The sequence below is a fragment of the Gymnodraco acuticeps genome, unplaced genomic scaffold (assembly GCF_902827175.1).
Source record: "Gymnodraco acuticeps unplaced genomic scaffold, fGymAcu1.1, whole genome shotgun sequence".
NCBI classification, from domain to species: domain Eukaryota; kingdom Metazoa; phylum Chordata; class Actinopteri; order Perciformes; family Bathydraconidae; genus Gymnodraco; species Gymnodraco acuticeps.
In genome coordinates, this window is record NW_022990502.1 from 918,434 (window position 1) to 929,154 (window position 10,721).

Consider the following 10,721-nt stretch of genomic DNA (forward strand, 5'->3'; position numbering starts at 1 on the left):
ACCTCCTCTAGCGTCATAACCCACCGGGTGCGTTTCAGAAGCATTTCAGAAGCCTGCCGGCTCGCAGTTTTTGTTGATTTGGGCATATTTCCTGGACAGGCTACTTTGTACAGACAAAGTTAATAATAATAATATTCAAGTTATAAACGACATGAATCAAAGATGTGTTGCTGTATATTAGTGGTAAAAAAAATGCAGTCATCATCATAATTATTCTATATATATAATTTACACAGTGCCTGTAAATCGGAGGAGAACGCTGGCGTTTCTGCTTCTGGGACGCTTCTGAGCCGTAACGCGCCGCGTGTGGTGGAATAGCACCCATTGACTAGAGTGGCCGCGATCGTCGCGAACGCCGCGGTGCAGCCATAACGCGACGCAGACGGACCCGGTGGAAACTGGGGGTTACACCCAGCTCTGGTCCCGGGCCATACATGTAATTATGCTTATGCAGTTTTCAGATAAAGCCACGGCATCACAATTCTTCTGTATTCTACAATATAGTTATTTTCACCTCCCTCCCGTATTGCTTTCAACCCACCACACCAGCTTTTATAGAGAAAACAAGTTATATAATAATTAACCAGAGGCATGTTTCTCACTATTTTATGCATAGAAACAACAGGCTGCTGTTTATTTCACATGAGTTTCATTGTGGCAGCATCCATCACGGCTCTCCCTGGTGGATCCATGATCCATTGCAGCTGGTTGCAATACACAAAGACAGCTAACTGGTGGGTGTTTCTCAGTCTTGAGTAAAGCTGCTCCAGAGCCACTATTTCAAGCATACTACGTCATTGAGTGCCGCCGAAGTACTGTTCCAATGGCCAGCATACTTGGAATTCTACCGAGCCCGGCGTGTGTAGGCTCCGGTCTTAAAATCCCCACAATGCTTTGCGATTTTAACCTCTCCAGTTCCCTCTCGAGTCCCCTCTTAAGTCACCTCTCGAGTCCCCTTTCTAGTCACCTCTCGAGTTCCCTTCTCAAGTCCCTTGTCTAGTCCTTCCTCTATCTCCTCCTCTAGTCCCTCCTCGGTTCCCCTCTCTAGTTCCCCCTTGGTTCCCCTCTCGAGTCCCCTCTCTAGTTCCCCCTTGGTTTCCCTCTCGAGTCTCCTCTCAAGTACCCTCTCGAGTCACGTCTCAAGTCCCTTCCCAATGTCCTGGTCCGTTGGAGGTTCCGCTGGGGGTCCTGCCAACTCCATGTCCTGTCCCGTTGGAGGTTCCGCTGGAGGTCCTGCCAACCCTATGTCCTGTGCCGTTGGAGGTTCCGCTGGGGGTCCTGCCAACTCTATGTCCTGTCCCGTTGGGGGTCCCGTCGACTACTCCTCTGCCGGGGGTCCTGCCAATCCCATGTCTTGTTCCGTTGGAGGTCCTGTCTCGCCGGGGGTCCTGCCAACTCCTGGTCCTCTTCCATGGGGGTTCCTGTCCGGCCGACACTGGGACCTGCCCGGCCTCCGGAGCTGTCCCGTCAGCGCTTTCCTGCCCGGCCTCTGGAGCTGTCTGGTCTTCGCCCTCGAGCCCGGCCCCCTGAGAGCCGCGGTCTTCGCCCTCGAGCCCGGCCCCCTGAGAGCCACGGTCTTTGCCCTCGAGCCCGGCCCCCTGAGAGCCGCGGTCTCCGCCCTCGAGCCCGGCCCCCTGAGAGCCGCGGTCTTCGCCCTCGAGCCCGGCCCCCTGACTCTTCCTGTCGCTGCCTTCTTCGCCCTCATGCTCGGCCTCCTGAGTTCGCCCGCTGTGGCCTTCGCCCCACCATGGACTCTGCCTTGCCCCCGGGCCGTCCGCCCGAGACCCCCACCTTGAACTCTGCCTTGCCCCCGGGCCGTCCGCCCGAGTCCCCCTTCTCGGCTTCTGCCTTGCACCCGGGCCGTCCGCCCGAGATCCCTTCCGGGTCCTCCGCTGTGCTCCTGGGCTGTCAGCCCAAAACCCGTCCTCCAGACCCCCTCCACCCACCCTGGTGGCCCTAGTTTTGTGATATAAAGGCTTTTTTCAGTGTTATCTGCATTTGGGTCCTGCTTGCTTCACTCACCGTAACATTTTCTCCCTCTTTCCCCTTCCTTTCTGTTTCTCCAAGGAGGATAACGTTGCTCCATTGGCCAGCTCGACGATCTTCAGTCGATCCACTGCAATGGGGTGGGGGTATATAAATAAATAAAAAGACAATTTGAGAAATTATATTTGTCATTATCAGAACTTGCTACAGTATGTATCAGCTGCTTGACAGTCAGACAGTGAATATATTCTTCACAGCGGGTAGTTAACGGGAGAATAAACTCTGACTCGGTAAATGCCGCTGAAAACACATTAATAAACAATTAACCATCCCACATGGAAGGAATATATATGAACCTATATATTTTTAATATATGTCACATATATGTTTAACATATATGTGACATATCTGAAATTGGACCCCTACATATATGGGTGCAGTGTATATGCACATATAGGTTTCACATATAGGTTTCACATAAATGCACATAAAAGTTTAGCCTATATGTTTATTTACACCTATGTTCAAGGTTTATACATAGCCTACCTACATAAAAAAATACAACACACAAAATGTACAAGTCATTAACATACATTTATTGTCAATAAATGTCAATTATTTTGTCTGCTTTTGGCAAGCCCTGAGCTCTGTCAGCTTGTTGTTGATGGCTGTACCCAGCTGGCCCTTCGTTGTGTGTGGCCACTTCTTCATTGTTGCCTCTACAGAGAAAAGAAAAGGACATAATGAGATGTCAGTGTAAAAATGCTCCAAGTTTTCTACAGACTCCAAGCATTCCACTCCAAATGTTTTGCCAAACCACCTCCTGGTGTAGTGTACACAAGCTCCCCTGTGAGTTTATTGGCAGATAAAGCCCAAAGCCTTTATTCAAACAGATGATCTATTTTATTAGTGATTTGTTTCATATATCATTACTATTATTTTTGAATTATCTGAAAAGTCATTGCATTTACCAAATCTGTCTAAGAAGCTGCTAAATTTACAATTATTAGTTAGAATTAGGTAAAGTTTGGCTTTTCAAAATACTGTTTAAAAAAAAAAAATGACATCACATGAACTTCACTTGTATACAAACAACAGAGATCATCAGCACAGGTTGTTTACCAGAAGAGCAATAAGTTATGCATTGCAATCAAGAAAATTAATTAAAGACATGATATGGCACAAACACAGTACAAAGGGCATGGTCATTGATTAAGGGTGAAGATGCTGGTCATTTAACACTGCAGAGGAAAACAATTAGTGTCATGGGGTTATTAACGACTACATATTCTATAACACAGAGGACCACCACAGTGGAAGCACACTAGCCCAGAAAATGGGTTCTATTAGAAGAGAGCTATGATCAAGAAGTGAGCAATTGAAAATGTAGTGATCACCCTACAGTAGGTGCTAATCCGTGCATATACCATTAATGGGTGTCCTCACCAGAGGTTGTGAACTGTCAACGGGGGGGGATTAGCGCCGGTGTTATGCCGTGTTGTGCATGCCCACTGCACCTCGCGGGAGCGCGCCACAGCGTAAAGCATAAACTCCCAGACATTTCAATGATTTGTACGGCATAGTTAGGTCTGGAAACGACATAAGGGCATAACACCGGAGCCCTGCTGCGGGGAAACTTTGGCGCTGTTCTGAGTTTGTTCTAATCCGTCAAAATGACGGACTGCTTTCAGATTTTTCCGTCATTGTCAAAAGAATTCCGTCATAGACGGAATATATTCGGTTAACGCGACCTCTGGTCCTCACTTACCTGATGCTGATGCTGATCCTACCATTGATAGCTAATAAATAGTGAAACAGGGATGGTTAAAGTAGTCAACTTGAGGCATCTCTATTAACTTTTATTTTCCTTTCTAAATTCATTCGTTTTTACTCACCGATTATGGCCGCCTTTTTTCCTGGGTCCAGGGCTTCCAGCTGCTCCCCATCACCTCGCTTTGGCTTGCCACCTAAAGTAATATTTCATAATTATTATTTTGCAAATGAAAAGTGGGTAATCCTGCTGATCTGCAGCAGCTAATGTTTACATACTAATGGCCCACACTTTAGGCTAGAGTGGTTGTCCAGGGACAAATGACACTCAAGGTTCCTTGGGGGTGTTCCAAATAGACCCATACACATTTGGTTTCCAATCATACACTCTGAGTTATGGGGGTCCTGTAAATGATCAAGTTTGAGAACCACTGGGCTAGAGTGTGGGACAATTGTAAAAAAAACATTACTCGCAACAAATTGCAGCAGCGAAAACAGAGAGTAAGAAAATAGTTCAGTTTTTCCATTCTTAGGTGAATCAGTTTAGAAAGAAAAACACATGTGTAAACTGCCTTTCTTTATTAATGACAGGATTGATTTAAAGAGATTTTGAACAGTAGCTGGTTTTTTTTTACCGTTGAGGTTGCTCTGAAGCAGGGTTTCAAGGGGAAATGTGCCGAGGAGGAGAGTTCGCACCATTGCTGTGCCAGAAGTGGTATGGATGGATGCCTTCCACGCATCTCTTTTGCAAAACACTCCTGACCCCTTCACAATTTCAATGTGAAAAATACATCACATATAAATGTATTAGTAGGCATACAACTTTCACAAATATATTTTATGGAATATCACAATTGATTATTAATTAACATTATACAAACTAACATAGTTTGTATAGATCAGTAGTAAATAGTTGTCTACTGCACAAGAATGATAAAGGCACTAAAGTAACAAATCACTGTCCTAAACTTGATCTAACATGGGCACGCACGGTAATGCATCAATTTTGCAGTTACCCATCAAAAACATAACCACTGTCCAGATAACATTTTCATGTAACCTGTACCTTAAGAATATGCATCTACTTACTGTCTCTGGGGCTTCGGTTTTCTCTGGAGCTTCGGTTCTCTCTCCATGGATCTGGAAATTAAACAGTGACATGACAAAATCTATACGGTTAACTTTTACAGTGGTAATAACTGGGCAATATGGACACAAATAACCCTATATACGTTGTTTTATGTCAAATAGCAAAAATATCCAATCTATATGTTTTCCCGCCTCCCGCCTTGAGAGCTTATAGATACATTTTTGACTTGTTACTTACTTTGTTGTTATTTCCACCATCACCACCACCATCATCATCGTCATCACCAGGCTGCTTCTTCTGAGGCTCTGCAGCTGCCACAGTATGTTGAGGCTTTTTACAAGAGAAGCAAGATGAATTAAAGGGGGATGAAACTTATTTTGTAGTTAGCTTTCTATGACATATGACTAATTTGTCCAAGGTTTTTGTCCATTGATTTGATTTCCATTATGATATAATACACATGTGAAAGCGGAGGTTCTTGGCCTGTTGGCAATGAACAATTTGGCACTGATGAGATTAGCCCTGGACAAACACACATTTGTAGACTATTGCCTCCTACAGAGTCACATCATAAAATATCCACCCTTAGAACAAGAAAAATGTTACTCACCTGCAATTGTTTTGAGGTTGCTGCACACTTGTTAGAGAAGGAAGACAGTATGTTCTAATTTTTGAACAATTAAAAATACAAACAGCAGGTGAATTGCCCTAATCAGCCTAACATCATAAAAATCTCCTCCTCTGATTAAGTAACAAGTAAAATAAAGTGATACAAATAAGAGGAACTTACTCTTCCAGCAAGCGAGGCAATGTCCTCCTTCATTTGAGGAATAATTAGTGTGGGGTTGTACAGAAGAAAACAAATTAAATCACACCAATTACAATCATCAGATCACCATAGCTGCAAGCAACTTGGATGCTATTTGCATCTAAGTTGTAACACGGTCCATTGACAGCACATTTACAAAACAGAAAAGTCCTATCCGATTGTATTAAACCAATATTGCAATACAATAATACTTACGCTTTATTATGAGGTCTTTCAAATGATCATTTTCATTTTTCAGGGCCAAGTTTGCATCCCTCAAGTCCTGAATTGTTGTCTGGAATTGCTGCATTTTTTTCTTCTCCCACATTGAAGTGTCTTGCTCCCTCTGCATCTCACTTGCAGCCTACACACACACACAAACACACTCACACACACATACACACACATACCATGTATACAACACATCAGGGGACATTACATTGACTTACATGCATTTCCTGGAGACTTATCCTAACCTTAACCATAACCAACACACGCCTAACCCTAACCCTTACCCTTAACCTAACCCTTAACCTAACCAAGTCTTCACCCTAAAATTAATGATTCCCCTCATGGGGACCTCCAATTTGTCCCCATAAGGGAAGTCAGTCCCCACACGTGACTATGTAAACACATTTAGGTCCCCACAAGTATAGTAATGCTAGACCACACACACACACACACACACACACACACACACACACACACACACACACACACACACACACACACACACACACACACACACACACACACACACACACACACACACACACACACACACACACACACACACACACACACAAGTTGATTGTTTACCTTAAACAGTTACTGTTATGCAGCTAAATCGAAACTTACCTTTACAACACGCAATGGATGCAGTCAGTTACCTTTTTCTTGGAAATAGGTCTCTCCTCTTCATCCAGATGAGCCCTCTTCTTAGCAGGATCCTTCTCCTTCTCCTCCTCCTCTTCATCACTGTCGACGTATCGCCAATTGGGCTCGGTAACCCGTTTAGTTGTGTCAGCCTCGTCATTGGTCTCCATCTCACAGAGTATTCTTTTCAGACTCTTCTCCCATTCTGGTGCAGATAAATCAATATTAACGTGACACAGTAGCAAACACTGTACTGCTATTTTCTGTTATGGTTGCTCGCGCCGAAAAGCGTAGCTGGCTCAACATATAGTCTACAGCAGGAGTCTTCAACAGGGGGTCCGGGACCCCTAGGGGGTCCCCAGAGTTACTACAGATCTGCTATTTTTGGCAGAGGTTTGGTGTAGAGGGGGGGGAAAGACTAAATATTGATGGCTCAAGTGGTTAAATGTCTGAAAATACACATTAATGGAACATACACTGATGATAGTGCTGTCAAAGTCTATGAAGCTGTCTAAGAAATCTATGAACATTTTTAATTTACAACACAATTGTATACAATATGTAGTGGGTGTCCCTGCTTCTTCTCTCTCTCAGCCAAGGGGTCCTTGGTCTGAAAACGTTGCCTGGTTTACAGGCTTTTGTTCATTTAATTAGTTACTAAAGCTAAATAAATATGGATAGCGTGTAACATACATACTTGCAACCTTGATGATCCTGGCTTGATACACCGGCCACTGTCTATTAGCTCCCTTGCGTCCATGGCGCCATTCCACCAAAAACTCCTCAGGAGTTTTTTCGTCGCCATTCAAGTAATTCTCTTCATGAACATCTCGAACACAGTCAATCGGCAGAATGCTCCTAAGTCCCCATGTCACTACCTTCTGTCCACTCCACCAAGGCAAACGTGCACATGGTGACATTAATGTAATTTAATTTGTATGTTTGTTCTGTCTGTTGTGTTTTCCAGTATCCGCGAGCGGTTGGAATTTGAAAGAGCGGGCACTCTGGCAGCGCGTGCACATAAACAGGGGGATGACGTCATGAATGCGCGCTCGTTGTGAGTGGCGCTTTTCTATGACGTTACATTCTGCAGCGAATGTCTCTATTATTCTCTAATAATATAAAAAACGTAAACAATTAAAGGTAACATTTAGTGAAAACTTGTGGTTCAGATTATGTGTTTTTTTAACGATAATGTACAATTATCAAATATTTAATAATTTACTAATCTTAAACTGATCAGCTGACGTCGAGCGGATATAAACATCCGGTTCCGGTCCTGGGTGAAATAACTAAACTAAAAATGTTGCTTCATACAATAAAACATACCGTAATCAAACAATATTGTCTTTATACATTGAATTGTCTTGGGCAATCCGCAAACCTCAATCTGCATTGAATGGAAATAAGTACAATGATTAATTCATGTAGTTATATAGAACTTTGGAATAATATGCACATTACCACATTACTTTGCAAAGACCTATATATATGTAGGCATTCTGTATGACATATATGCAAAAAGACAGATATATGAGCTATATATGAGGCATTATGTAGGAGATATATGCAAATATATGAACCTGACTTTGGCATATATGTGGAAATATATGAGCTATATATGACACATATCTCCTATTAATCCACATATATGCACATATATGAACCTGAATATGGCATATATGCAGCATATATTCTGCATATATTTGCCATATATTGGCATATATGTTCGTATACTTTCTTTCCGTGTGGGATGGCACTCTGGAGAAATGTATAAGGTTGGAGAAGTAGTTATTTAATTTAATCTGGCTTCATATGATTAAAAGTGACCCGACGCAGTCCCCCGTTGTTGTTATGAGCGGCGTTGGGGAGAACATTTGCGACGTAAACGGTGACGTCATGACGCAGCAGCAGCAGTACCAGTTGGCAGTTGGCCGATGTGAACACCTCTCTCTCTCCCTCACACACACACAAGAAAAAATACAAACGTTTTAACTTGCGGTATGACTTATAATAGTTCTGCACAACTTATATTTGGAATATATATACTTATTACATGGCTTAGTTGAATACTCAATTCTGATTGGTCAATTCAGAACACGTGACACAAATTCACAAGAATTCTTTTATTTAACTGTTTTTCAAATGTAACAGTTTGAAAAGCAGTTACATTTCAAACTGTATAAACTGTCTGTCTACATTACTTTTAATATATTTGGAGAGCACAGTTAAATTATGAATATTGAATAACCAAAAGATAGCAACTGTTAAACTTCACCTGTCAATGGCTTAATTTGGCTGCTGCTTTTGGAAGTGAAAAATCCCTGGTTAAACTACTAATTAATTATTTAGCTAACATTATTTAGCTAACATTATAGCAATAACTGAAAGGGCTAGCCAGCTAGCAGCTGTGTAACGTAAAAACAATAGATAATATATAGCAAATGTTAGCTTAACTTAGTTAGCTTACCATTGGCAGCCAATATTCTTGCTGGACATCTGGAGATCTTGCCACTTTTCCCCTTTCGCCAATTCACCACATACTCCACTTCTTCCATGTCTTCTTCAAAACTGTCTCCATCAAAATGTTCTATCCAATCCGCAGGTATGACCTCGTAGGTGGTTTCCTCCACAAAATAAGCAAGGGCATACATTTTATTTTCGTCTGATCATTTGATTAAGAGATAAGTAACGGTTATTTTCATGCTTGACCCGCCCTACTCTCCCTCTGATTGGCTAGTAAGGTAAGGCTGTAAGAGCAGAAGTACCCGTATGTGCACTGCGCTGAGTGCGCTAATAGTTTCCATATTGACAGCATGCCTGCACCGCGAGTGATACGAGGACCATATAAAAAATGGATTCAGTTCGAGGGTCTGCCACGACAGACAAAGTTCAACAGAAAAGCAAATGTACAGTAATATATTTTATTATGAGTATATTTATTTGACTCATACTGTGTAGCAAGATAATTGTTAGCTAGCTGTAGTGTTGCTAGCTAGTAGTGTTGCAGTTGACCTGGAGACAACCCATCAGCTCGAGATCACTTAACATAATTAACAGTTTCTTATCAAATTCCTTCACGTCTGTAAAGCATTTTTTAAAGAAACTTTGTGATCTGTAGCTTATGTGTTTGTATTAAAAACAGTCCCAAGTCAAGTGACAGCAACTATACATTGCAGATATTACAAAGCATGCAGTTTTTGTACATACTAAACAGTCTTGTTGCATACATTGGGTTTGACTGGAAAGCTGAGACTCTTGTCGATTCAGTGAGCTCATTTGTATTCATGTGTGATGTTATTCCCCATAGTAACCATTTTTTTAAAAACTTGACGTCACTGTTTAAAATGACCTGTTGTGACCTCTAGGATAATCACAGCCTCATGAAACTTTACTACCACAAACTGCAGACCTAGGGCATTCAGAGTGTGTATGGCTTTCCCTGTGCTTGTCTGTTTCCCTAAAGGACCCCATGCAACACCCAAGGCAATGTCACTCCACTGAAGCAATGGATTCTAACCAGGACAATGGCACTGAGATGGTGAGTTGTCCGTATGTGATCATAAAGACATGCAATGTCTCAGGCTCCAGCATCTTGTTCTTAAAACTGTACTCCGTCATAGGCATCCATGATCAACCAAGTGACAACTTCTTATCCAGATGACGGCACTGAGACAGTAAGTTCTATGTGAAGTGTAGACTTTTGGAAGCAGTTTGTGCTCTTCATAAATAGTAAGTATACATGAAATGTATAAGAAGAAATAAACCTGTACACTGGCTATAAACATGGAATCATCTAGAGTGGAGGTGTGCTGATGCAAACATAGTTTACAGTATTTGTTGACATAAAGTGCTGATAATAATGATGAAGAAACAAAAAAAAGTGCACAAAAAGAAAACTTCAACCATGTCAGTCAGGTATTGAACATTAAATAATATAAAACACAGAATTTGTGTGATTATACAAAATGAAATTAAATAAACCCCACTGCATAATTACAACTGTTACACGTGTGTAATAATGCAATCCGTAAATTAATTCCATAACAACAAGTGTAAAGCTTAAATAGGTTTTTGTGATATATTGTTTAAAAGTCTGCATTCAGTTTGTCTTTGGTTCAAGGATTTATTCCAAAGTAGAGTGATATGCAAACAGAATACACTATCTACCTAATGCTTTTTAAAAACTCA

At 41.9% G+C, this 10,721-nt stretch overlaps 2 long non-coding RNA genes across 2 annotated transcripts; both read right to left on the reverse strand.

The window, feature by feature from the left end:
- Positions 1–2,596: 2,596 nt before the first annotated feature.
- On the reverse strand, positions 2,597–4,467 carry LOC117553026. Its single transcript, XR_004570065.1, has 3 exons — positions 4,392–4,467; positions 3,882–3,953; positions 2,597–2,705 (listed from the first exon to the last, which is right to left on the reverse strand). It is a non-coding gene; the product is annotated as an uncharacterized LOC117553026 (long non-coding RNA).
- Positions 4,468–4,857: 390 nt separating this feature from the next.
- On the reverse strand, positions 4,858–5,971 carry LOC117553027. Its single transcript, XR_004570066.1, has 5 exons — positions 5,871–5,971; positions 5,637–5,663; positions 5,457–5,483; positions 5,084–5,176; positions 4,858–4,896 (listed from the first exon to the last, which is right to left on the reverse strand). It is a non-coding gene; the product is annotated as an uncharacterized LOC117553027 (long non-coding RNA).
- Between the last annotated feature and the right edge of the window lie 4,750 nt (positions 5,972–10,721).